The sequence below is a fragment of the Liolophura sinensis genome, chromosome 9, assembly GCF_032854445.1.
Source record: "Liolophura sinensis isolate JHLJ2023 chromosome 9, CUHK_Ljap_v2, whole genome shotgun sequence".
In the NCBI taxonomy this organism is placed as follows: Eukaryota; Metazoa; Mollusca; class Polyplacophora; order Chitonida; family Chitonidae; genus Liolophura; species Liolophura sinensis.
The window spans coordinates 6,660,154-6,672,693 of NC_088303.1; positions in this window are offsets into that span (position 1 = coordinate 6,660,154).

Here is a 12,540-nt window from a genome sequence, read left to right on the forward strand (position 1 = left end):
GGTTTATGTTCCAGAGAGTATCAGACTTGTCCTTCACAAACTTTCGGTGGCGGAAGACGTGCCCCCGGCAAACTGGGTGCGTATCTGTCTAGCGAGCTCCTCTTCGGTGACCATATCGAATTCCAGGTTGATGTTGTCGATGGTGTAAGTCGCGCCGGCATCGTCTGTTGTCTGGATGACCGTAATCGTTGAACGTCAGTTCGTACTCCAGTCGGTCGGCCAAGATACTCTGGTAGAATGGCATGTGGCTATCTAGAAGCTCAAAGTCTAGCGGGATGTGGAACAGGTTGCCAAAGGCGCGAGCGTTGGCATTTTCTCCAGCACCGTTGTCACTTGCGTCCTCCGCTCCGACTCGAAGTTTAAGCATGTTTTCGCTGCCGATGCCTTGGTAGGCCGCATTCTGCCCTTCGTTTTTGGTATAAGTCGCCGTAGCAATGAAACACATCAGAGTCGTCGATAGATATTACCTCTTTCCCGCTGATTCTGATCGTGGTTTTCTTGACTACTGCGCGTCCAAGACTCCCGACCACTGTGGCGTTCGGGTCGGATGAATTGATCGCGAACGAGAAGGCCAAGCGCACGGTACCGGGCACAATGACGTCATTTGTGCCGAGGTTGGGGAAGCGGACCAAGACTTGTTTCTGGTCGATCGTACTCGGGTTGTTGGTGACGACCAAGGACTGCCGTACACCTTGTACCCCGAGAGGCTTACGGATTGTTCTGAAGGGGTTAAACCTGCGCCCGTATGCATCCATTGTTGTATTGAAGGTATACCTTGCAATGTTCAATACGAAGATAATGGCAGACATTGACATTGGTGACCAGGCGTTCGACGACGCCCAAGAGGACAACAACATCGACGATGAACAGACCCCTCTCCGTGCAGGTGGTGATGTCCAGATCGGGGTGGTTCGCGAGCAACAAACCTTGGATGTGGACCTCAAATCCCAAGATGGAAGGCTGTTAGTGTTCACCGTGAATGAATATTACGATGCCATGGCGAGGAAGTATCCTAACCTTACCAAACCCAAGCCCTATTAACCGTGTTTTATGATTGACGAAGAAGGGCGTCTGCGACGCGAGAAATACTCCGATCTGAACCTCACCAGCATAAACACAGGTGAACCGATAGCCCTCTCAACACTCGCCCAGAGAAGAGAGGTTGGTGTTGTTCGGAATAAGCTGGGCTTTGAAAAGTGGGGAAAGACAAGCCAACCACCATTTCCTCCGGCAGCAGTCGCAGCCCTGGAGACTGCGAGTTCAGAACTCGGTGCGGTGGCCGCCGAGGCAGATACCATGGAGCTGAAGGGATTAAACCAACCAGCGAAAAAGGCCGCTGATGCTGTCCACATAATGGAAACAAGCTTGACGGATAGTGAGGTCGAGCGGGCTCTTTCAACGATAAACGACCCTCCTCTTCCCCTGCGAGAACTTCTGGGGCTTGACAAGGCACTGCAGACCTCGGAAGGCAAACACGCGAATAACCTCGCCAAGCTGTCAAGTCTCGATAAGGACATCGCAAAAAAAACAGGAGTTGGAGGAGGCCACTGATGAATTCTCCCGGCGCCGGATCGCAGACCGGATAAGGAATCTCGAGGACGAGAGGGTGGCCCGGCTCGAAGCAGCCTCTTTAACAGGCAAAGCCCTGCGCACGCAAATACGCCGCATCGAGCAGACGATCGATCGCACCCTACACAAGGATACCACTCTGGCCGAGCGCGTCCGCACCCTCTTCCGGGAGCAGGGAATAACAGTGGTCGCCATTCTCACGGCAATTGGGATGGCAATCTCGACACTGGGGCTAGCGAAAAAGTTGGCGCTGACTGGCGGGTCCTACGGGGGCATCCAGCCAACGCCACCTCCATCCGACGGGCGTGGTCTTAAAGAATGGGTGAAAAAGCATCTCCAGTCCCTGGCGCGCGCACTTGGCAAGCTGGCTGGGAAGGCTGCCGCTGCGATTCCGGGTATTATTGGCAGTATCGTGTCCTGGCTACTGAACCTTCTCGGGAAAGCTGGTGGGTGGCTGGCCGATAATGTCTGACCTCTAGTCGTCGCAGTAGGTGGCCTAATGCTCGTGGCTGTTCGCAAGTATTTAACGCATAGTCCACAGCAGCAGTAAGCCGATACCATTCCCAGCGACGACAATGGCTGTCTTCTCCAAATCGTGATTCTTTTGGTTTGGAAATAAGGGTTCTTGTTTGCCTCCGGCGGCAGCAACATGCTGAACGCGCGCGGTGGGTGGTGGGACGCTTTCTTGTGGCTCAACGATCCCGTGGGAAGGTGAGCGCTTGTGCAAAGTGGGCTGCACTTTAGCGTTCACACCCTCATTAGCGCCTTGCTTCTGGTCCTTTATGGCCACGACGATTTTGTTGTTGTAGTTCGCCACATGGCCGATCTGCAGAAGCATATTGCTGGGGGCCATATATAGGCCTATGCCATACACAAAGTCTACAGCGCTCCCGGCATACTGTAGCACGTCCTGGTAGCGTGAGAGGAAATGGCGTCTTCAACGTTCGCGGCAAACTGATTTTGCGCGTCGAAGGCTGTGCCCGTGCCTAGAATACGCGCCCTTGTTTGCGCTTGTGCGCCTAAAACAGCCCACACGTATGTCCAGATGGAATCGTTTAGGCGCTCTACGCCCGGCTGCGTGAATCCTTGGGATTTGTCGACAATGAACGACGCTCAAGCCTCCTCGGCGTCCTGCTCGATGTAATCGACGTGGAGTGCTGTAGGCTTTCTTGAGAACGACATCCTGCTCGGATCGAAGGTCCCATCGCCAATGGGGCTGTAGCCCGTTCTCGTGACATAGTAATATGCCACTCCGAGGCCGTGATTCACCCCCCTGCGCCTCCAGTCTCTGTGCGCATCTACTCGGAACTCCCTACAAATCCTCTCACAGGCCCTCTCGTCGTAGGGGTTTTTGAATGTCGCCCACGGTCTGTCTTGCGGCAGGGGGGCATGGATCTCTTCCAAGATCCGCCTAACTTGGTAATACACATGGAACGTGTACAGGGCCCTTGTTCGTTGGTCGGGGGCGAGAAGATGGTCTTTTGCAGAGACACCACAGCCTGTGGTTGCGCACCAGACCGCGAAGTTGACTTGGTTCTGCCAGAATTGCATAGGATTGGTGTTCCAGGCCCGAACAATTTCATGGTTGGTTATCTCTGGCAGCCGGTACTTGGCCAACACATCTGTGAACTGGATTGGAAAGGCCTTCTTTTCATCGATGTAGATGTCAAATCGCGTGAGCTGCTCTGCGTGGGATGGGATACTATGAAATGCCCCGGCCTTGTAAGTGGCCTCTCTATTGAACCTGTAATCCTCGCTGTTCATTGTGGCTAAGATGTTCATCACATTGACTGACATTCTAAATGGGGCACAGCACACGCTGCCTCATGCCCTTAACAACCTCGACGGCCGCCTTAAAACCGCCCTTCGCGAGATAACATTCTACCCAGCCTGGGTGAATATCCCCTCCGGAGTGGGCTTCTTGCTTCAGGGTAAACGTGTTGAAGTGCCGACAGGCTACTACAAAGTCTGTACCCTGGACAAGGACATATTCCGCCCGCATGGGGTTTCTCTGGGATTGAATGAAGCCACGTGCCACTTAGTCCTTACCCTCCCTAGAAATGCCTTCATAATACTCCAAGAGCTTGCCCCCATCTTAGGGTTCTCCGACGGGATGACGCCCATAGGGGAGACTGTGGAGGGTGAAAAGCTACCTAACTTGGTCTCACACAAAAAAGTCTGCGTGCATTTAGATGAACTGAGCACCTCATAAAATGTAAGGATAACCTCAGATTTCGGTGGCGGTTCAACACTACTTAAAGCCATCGCCGTGACTGGTGAAAGGATTAACTGCGGAAAGACGGTTTCATTTCCCAGCCCACAGTACAAAACCTTGCGCGACGACTATATAACGCACTTGACCGTGGCACTTTTAGACAAAGACGGCAAGTATATGAATGTAGGGTACCTCTGTGCTACCCTAGAAATACAATGAGTATGGTGGACGCAGCCGGTTCCAGGTCTGCGTGCCTGTCTTTAAGCGACTTAAAGAACCTGCCACGTTTGCTTCCCTTGAAGATGTCTCATCCACTGCAGAGCAAGAGCGCAGGTCGCCGTCTGAGGTGAATGAAGAACAAAAACTCTCATTAATTCGCTTTGAAGACCGCTTTGTTCTTACCAGAGCTCTCGACCACGATTGGTTGATAGATGTGAGGTAACCCGATGTCGGTCCAGTCCACTATAGCCGATGTGAAAAAAGTTTTCAACTCCGGAACCTATTTTGTGTCGTACGTACCAGCCGGCAGCTGTTATCTAGATTGGGACAGAAGAGGCCGCTTCGTACTAATGTCGGGGCTGGGAGAGCCCGTGCGTCTTACCGCGCAAACCGATTTTAAGGCTGCACTACCATTAAACCCTGGATCTATACTTATCTTCGACCTCATACTTGGCGCGGGCAGTCGCCGTTGCATTTGATTACCGGGTTGAAAATAAGGTGGCCTGCGGAGCACGATACAAAGGATCTCAGACATGATCAAATTACTGGCCCAGGGCAACTCAGTCATCCGGAGCTCTCTCGTGGATATACGAGTCGTCACAGGGGGCGTTTTAAATCTCGATGCAATCTATTTAGAGTGCGGCATAGGCCTTCGCCGCTTTCGTGTTAGTAGTCCCGATGATAATTTAGAGCTAACCGACGTTATTGAATCGTAGGACGGACAACATGGGGCGACTGTAACCGACGATCACGGATGAAGATTCCTTGCCGACGATTACGGATGACCACCCTTTGGCCCCGACCGCGCCGACGATTATAGTTGAAAACCCCTTGGCCCCGACCGCGCCGCCGGAGGGCGTGGCGCACGCCCATCGCCTGCAGTATATCAGCGAAATACAGAGGCAGCTCGAATCTGAGCGAGATCTCCGCCGGGCCTTGTACAAAAAGTACCGGTGTCTTGGCCACTGAGGCCCTTGATTCAGCCATGCTCACAGCCGGTTTGGGCCTACGGGTTGCTGGCGTGGGGCTACTCACAACGATGATTGCAACCCCTGCTGTCTTGGTCATGGAAGCTGTGGCCCTAGCTTGCGGTGTCTTAAATGTCGCCGGAAAATTCGTTAGCCGCCGGCTTCACGCAAAGGCCGAGAAACATAACGATATACGGCTGTTGGCTGAGGCCAAACTTAACAGCATCCGTGCGCAGGTATCTACGGCATTATCTGATGGAGTTATTTCAGACGTAGAGTTCAAGCAAATCGTTCAGGAGCTCAAGAACTACTCTGATCTGAAGCAGGAGATACGCGCCAAGTCTCGTAAGGTATTCAACGCCGAAGAGATCGATGAAAGCACGAAAAAACAGCTTATAGATCGCGGCCGAAATCTGAAAAAGAGCTGAAAAACGCTCTTTCCGAATGATGTTCTGGGGAGGTGCCCAGGGGGAACTTGCTTGAAACCAGGGCAACCCCCATGCTATGTCTTGAGAGCCCCGGGGGTAAAAAAAAATTTGCCCAGTGTGGGGCTCGAACCCATGGTCCAAAAAAGCAAAAGGCCTGGTTTATAGCTCAACCTGTTACCAATTAATCACCACCCTAACGGCGGGATCCGGATTTTTTGCGCTAGCGACCCACCGTTAGGGGGGTTAATTGGCGCTGACACATCCCACCAACATTGGGCCATCTACAGCACCCCTTAGTAAGGTGTCTCTGCCTCCGAAACTGTCGAAAGTTGCAGAGATTCCTTAGAAGTGCGTAGAGCCCGGCGCCATATGCAGGTAATGTATTCATATACTACATATACAGGAGACCAAATCCGGATTTGAGCTAGCAAACATCCCCTTATATACGGAGTATATGAATACACCCCTTACATACAGCGCCTTTCCAACCTCTGTCAGCCGACTGAGCAGAACCTATAGTGTGTATACGCCTCGAGATGGGGCTGGGAGCCCGTATTTGCCAGGGGGAGGGTGTTCAGGGAATGGGGGTTGGCAGCCTCTATTTGTTATGGGGAGGGCCCCAAGGGGGGGGGGGGGGGTTGACTGTATAGAACCTTTGCCGAACATGGGCAAAGCCCACACAGTCAACTAGGATATGTTTGATGCCATATTGTGCATCACATCCAACACACTCGGGAACACAGCTCCCATCTAGTATGAAATTGTCTGTTAGACGTCAATGTCCAATACACCTCGTTAAAACTACTTGGTCTCTATAGGCATTGTAGCCAATGACAGGATGAATGGCATGCAGGTTATTACAGAACTGCAAGTCCCATTCACCCTGACAAAGGTGACGAATATATTTAAGAATATTACACTTCACGTCAGTATACGGGCTTTTAACCCGAGATGCAGGTTTATTGAGGGCAGTTTTCGCTTCCCTGTCTACGACCGTGTTTCCATCGATACCAATATTACTTGGTATCCAACAGAATATAATATCTTTAAATCTTTCAATTAATTTTCTATGTTTGGCGATTATCTGGGAAATTAATGGATTTTTAAATTTATTATTTTCATTTGCCAAAGGGCAAGACGATGAGTCAGTGCACATCACTGCCCTGATATGCCCGGAGAAGGCCCTGGCCTCTGCAGAAAATATAGAAGATGAAGGTGGAAGACAAAAAGAAGTGACCCGCTGTTCTAAGACAGGCGCAGCCGCCAATCTGTCGCTATTCTTTGACCCATCGGTGTATATAAATCTGTAATCCGAATAATTAGCCTTGATTTCTGCAAAACTTTGCTGACTTATAATAGGATTTGTATGTGATTTATTATGTTTTCGTAGATCAAATATTAGTTTAGGTTGTGGAAGAAGCCAGGGAGGAGATCCCGGAAAAGACACCGGGGCTATATCCTCTAACTTGATGTAAGCTTCCACAATATGGTCCCGTATAAGAAGACCAAACTAAGGGATCTTGATGGGACATTTATTAAATTTATCTACATGTGATTTTTTAAAAATGCAATCCTAGGCAGGGTTTGTTGGATGAGCTTTAAGCTTTGCAGCATGTTGAAGGCTCAGCTTTATACGTCTGTGATGTAAAGAAGGCTCATTAGCCTCCACATATAAACTTTCTACTGGTGAGGTTCTAAAAGCACCAAGGCTGAGCCTCAGACCTTGGTGATGAACAGGATCCAACATTTTAATATACGACTTCCTGCCGTATATATGATGAATTCATAGTCCAATTTAGACCTCACCAGAAAACAATACAAATTAAGTAAAACTGATCGGTCAGCACCCCAATCAGTGACTTAATTATATCGAGAGCCTTTGTACATATAACTTTAAGCATTTCAATATGAGTTATAAAAGATAGCTTACTATCAAATATTATACCCAAAAATTTTGTTTCTCCATCCATTTTAATCTGTTCACCACAAAAATTAAGCTCAGGGTCAAGATGAAGATTCCGTTTATTACAAAAATGCATACCAACGGTTTTAGACGTTGAAAATCTAAAACCGTTTTCTGTTGCCCATTTCTCGATCTTATTGAGACAAATCTGCTCAATTCGAATAATGCTAATCGACCTTTAAGACCCTTATCCACTAGGTCTTTTAAAATACCATATTTCCATATGGTGTCGTAGGTCTTTTCAAGGTCAAAAATATCGAGACCACATGTTCGTTATTGATTAAGCCATCGCTAATAAAGGTTTCGAATCGAACAAGGTGATCCATGGTAGATCTACACTGCCGAAAACCATATTAGCTGAGACTTTACTTGAAATTACTTGTAAACCCTACTTCTTCGTCTACAATTTTTCCATATTGTACCCCCCGGCGAACCATTCCATTTTCTCCAGGACTAGATTAGTCAATCCCAAGCCGTTGTCAGGACGTCCTTATCGATTAATGGTTACAACATCTGCATGGTTTTAATGCAAGTTAAACGTAAAATTTGAGCTCACTTTGTCTTATACAGATTGAACACTTTTCTTACCCTACTCATCCCACAAAACAATTCACTGAACATATCCATGCAATTCACATTGTGGTGAATATTACAAAATATGTTGGCAGTTGCCTGGTCCAAATATGCGACAGAAACTTTCCCCTTTATTATCAATTATACATTTAATTCTGTGTATTAGGCTGGAAATATCGCTGTAGTTATGGATATATATTTTTTTACCGACACAAATGATGAAATAAAATACAGATGAATTTGTCGTGATCAGGATAGAGAAATGTCTCACTCATACAGGCTATAAAAACAACTCTGGAAAAACTTTCTCTTAGTAATTTCGTGCCAAAAGTATTAATTATTATTTGACCTGGAACTCATTCATAGACTACGAATCTGAATTTTGATATGGAATTCGTGCCTGGAATATCAACTGTCTGCCTGGCATCATTCAAAACTGATGACGGCTTCTCCCTTGTGTGTTACCGACTTTAATTCCTATTTGTATAATTTCTTACATACCTTTGTCTTTGGGAGCTGGCTAGTGTTGGGAGCTAGTTAGTGTTAAACGTTGTTTTGGAAATGGATCTTGCGATTGTAGATTTGGAACGCCCCTTACGGACTACGAATGGTATATGAATGTCGGATGTGACGCTTATATTTAAAAAGTATCACTGTAAGAGTTTCATAATTTTCATTTATATTTCAGATGATGATCACTTGTATTAAAATGCAACAATTTATTTGACTTACCGAACGGAATCGGTGTTTAGTCTCAGTATGATAAATTTGATATCACAGGACATACTGTGTTTCACGGAAACCAATAACCTGCTTGAAACCAGTATACGTCTGTACAATGGAAATAAATTTGTATATTTTACAGAATATAAAGTGTACCCTATATATATATATATATATATATATATATATATATATATATATATATATATATATATATATGCTTCTTTGTTTCGTCGAAGAAACTCGTTGGATTGTTGAGCATTATGTATACGGTGATATATGGTGAGCGTTAGGCCTAAATATATATATATATATACTTTCCTTTTTAATGAGAGAGTGCCATGACCAACCACTATACCTTGGCATGGTGTAGTTACCATCGAACTGCACAGCTGCCAGTTCGTGAAAAGTAGATGACTTCACTAGAAATGCCTTTATGTAACAAGATACTGCACATTGATCAGTACCGATGTCTGTTTCTTAGTGTTTCCATGCATGAACCGCGATCTCTCTCTCGACAAGCCTGTTCTGGATGAGACGAAAAGCATATATAGCTTTTAGGTTCGTATCCAGCACAGGTCATCCTCCATCTTCCTTTTGTTTGTCTTGGCGCTTGGTCGATTAGGCCTTATATCGGATAAAAGACGTTATTAAGTAATTTTATACCTGTATTCACGGCTCTGTGGACACTGGGGTTTGCAAATAATATCGAGTCTTGGAATACCCACTACGAGATGACGGAGTTCGGTCTATTGCCATTTATTATTACTAAATTGTAATATCCATTTGTCACTAAAGAGACCTAAACAAAGAATGGTGCACATAATTTTCCCAACGACGTTTACAAAATTTAAAGAGTAAACAAAACAAGGATAAAACAGCCCAGACGATTTATGCGTTTTCACATGACTATTATCCCATGTATCTCGGGATAGACGAGAGGATGGCGTAGTTCGTCAAAAATCTGTTGTTTTTTTCTTCATTTATTTGATTGATGTTTTACGCCGTACCCAAGAATGTTTCACGTCTTCGACGGCGGCCAGGAATCTGTTGCGTGCAGCTGAATATAAGCGTCACCCATATGTGGCTATATAAACTTCGCAGATACATACATGGAATGACCGTATACACTTCTGTATTCTGACAGTCTGTAGTCACACAACCACAAGACAGCCTTTAACCGAGAAGACTGAAGCCTGCAATAAATCATTTGGTCAAAAACATGACCCTAGTCAGTTTACTGCACGTACAAATCAACAAAATAATTCTTAACGTTGATAATGCAAAATTCATTGGAAGGTCATGCGACAAGTTGTTTGCGACAGCTCAAGTGTTTTCTTTTCACCTTCAGAACTGAAGCCACACAGCAGGTAGCCAATATATATATATAGATCGGTTAACGACTCGCCCAGCTGTAAATTTTAATGACATTGAATCATTTTCCTGGGAAGGCTGTTATTGTTATTACTATCATAGCAGTGGTGTTTTGAGCATGGGTATTAGTATCTCGTCTCACAGCGTCGGATTTTACTCTCATGTTATGCACACTAGAGTAGCTCCCCCTGTTTATTTAAAGCCAGTGTGCACCGGGATCAGCTTTTGAGATTCAATATGCTGGTGCAGTGTATTGGGGGGGGGGGGGGGGAGGGAGGGGGGCTCCGTGGCTCGGTTGGTTAGCGCGCTAGCGCAGAGGAATGACCCGGGAGTCTCTCACCAATGCAGTCGCCGTGAGTTCAAGTTCATGCTGGTTTCATCTCCGGCCATATATGGGAAGGTCTGCAGCAACCTGCGGACGGTCGTGGGTTTCCCCGGACTCTGCCCGGTTTCCTCCACCATAATACTGGCCGCCGTCGTATAAGTGAAATATTCTTGAGTACGGCGTAAAACACCAATCAATTAAATAAATAAACAATGTGCTGAAATAAGTGTGACTTTAAGTCTCGCGTAAACAGTAATCTGAAGTACATTAGAAAAGAAGTATAACATGCTCTGATTGTACCTTGTCTTGTAAAATTAATTTTACTGACTTTTTAGTACCGGCATGCAGTAAAAACACTTCATTTAAGTATTTTACTTTAAGCTTTACTTTTTAATATACTTTAAGCTCAGTTTTGAGGGCAAGCAAAAACCATACCTTTATTTCTAGTGTAACACATACATATCACCAAATTGCTCTTACGACAGGATCAAACGTTGCCTTGTACGCATACATATAAGCATACCCAGACCAATCCGTTGTCATCCACATATCATAGTTGGGCCATAGGCCAAACTTTCCAATTCTTCATAAAGAAATTAGTTTGGAGGTCTGTTTTGTTAAGATATTACGAAATGTACATGTGACTCGCTTCAGGTACCAACTCTCCTCTTGGTTTGTCTCCTCAGAAATATTCTAACTTTCAGTAACTTTCATTAAGGGTGATGGTTAAGCCGTCATGTTCGGATGCTTGCATTTCATTGGCCTTGGTTTAGTACCGTTGTCTTCTGCATGGAGCTTACTGTTCCCCAATCTTTACTGTTATCGGTGCAATGGTGAATGTAAGAGGCGGACTCCTCCCAGTACATGCACCGCCCTCTACTTTCCTTTACATTACTGCCACTTCTAGCATAGGACCAGGTATGGTAAGGGAATCGGCCCCAGAGCAAGAAACAGTGCACCTCACGTAGCGAAAGTGACTATAGCTGTGAATGACAACTGCTGACACACTTGTAAGGCTACTTGTTTTTTCAGTTCTGTTTCACTCTTCTTTTCCAGACATATGGCAATCAAACGACTTATAAAGCTCCAAACATACACCCAAGCAATATGTAGGTCATAAAATCTCAAAATTGTAGCCCGCTTCAGCCACAATGAAATATCTTTATGATATGAGAGTTATGAAAATCACCACAAAAGTAACTTTATGAAAATATTTTTGAGCACACGGTTATGTACGAATCAAATAAATGGAGTGAGTGAATGAGTGCTTGGGGTTTAACGTCGTACTTAACAATTTTTCAGTCATATGACGACGAAGGAATCCTTAGAGTGCATGTAATGTGCCTCCTTGTTGCAGGACGGATTTTCACCGCTCTCTTATCTAGTGCTGCTTCACTGAGACGCCTTACCGAAGGCAAGTAAGTTGCCCCACCCGTTAAACTGATACGGGCCAACCAGTCGTTAAATAGATATGTGATAAATGTAACTTTCAGCCTTATAGTTCCACAATACCTAACATGTTAATGATAGCTAGAGGACTGCATATTCTCTCAACTGGGATTCACGTACGATTTTGCCGTGATTGCCAACTGTTACGTCATACCCTGGGTTATCCATTGTAATTGATAATAACACTTATTTATTGCAAGATAGCCTTAATGCAAAATTATGTTTCCTATAAAACAAGACGAGCCCCAAAGACTCGAACTCTCCCCCGATGTGCAACCTGAAAGACAGACTTCAAACTTGCTGAATTATGACAGAACTGATGACATTATAAAGTTTATGTTTTAAAGAAGAAGACAAACGCTAACCAAAACCAAAGTTTGACAGCACGATGAAAGATGTTTTTCTCGTTAACGTTGATCTTCATACGGTAAATTAAAAACCTCGGTTGTACGAAAAATTGGCATTTTTAATTGCGGGCGCAGTTTTGGGTGAGTGAGTGAGTGCTTGGGGGTTTAACGTCGTACTCAACACCTTTTCAGTCATATGAAGGAAGGAATCTTTAGGGTGCATATACGTGTAATGTGCCTCCTTCTTGCAGGACGGATTTCCACCGCTCTTTTATTTAGTGCTGCTTCACTGAGACGACTTACCGAAGGAAAGTAAGCCGTCCGGGTCGAGCCATTATACGGGTCAACCAGTCGTTGCACTACTTCATGCTGAACGCCAAGCGAGGA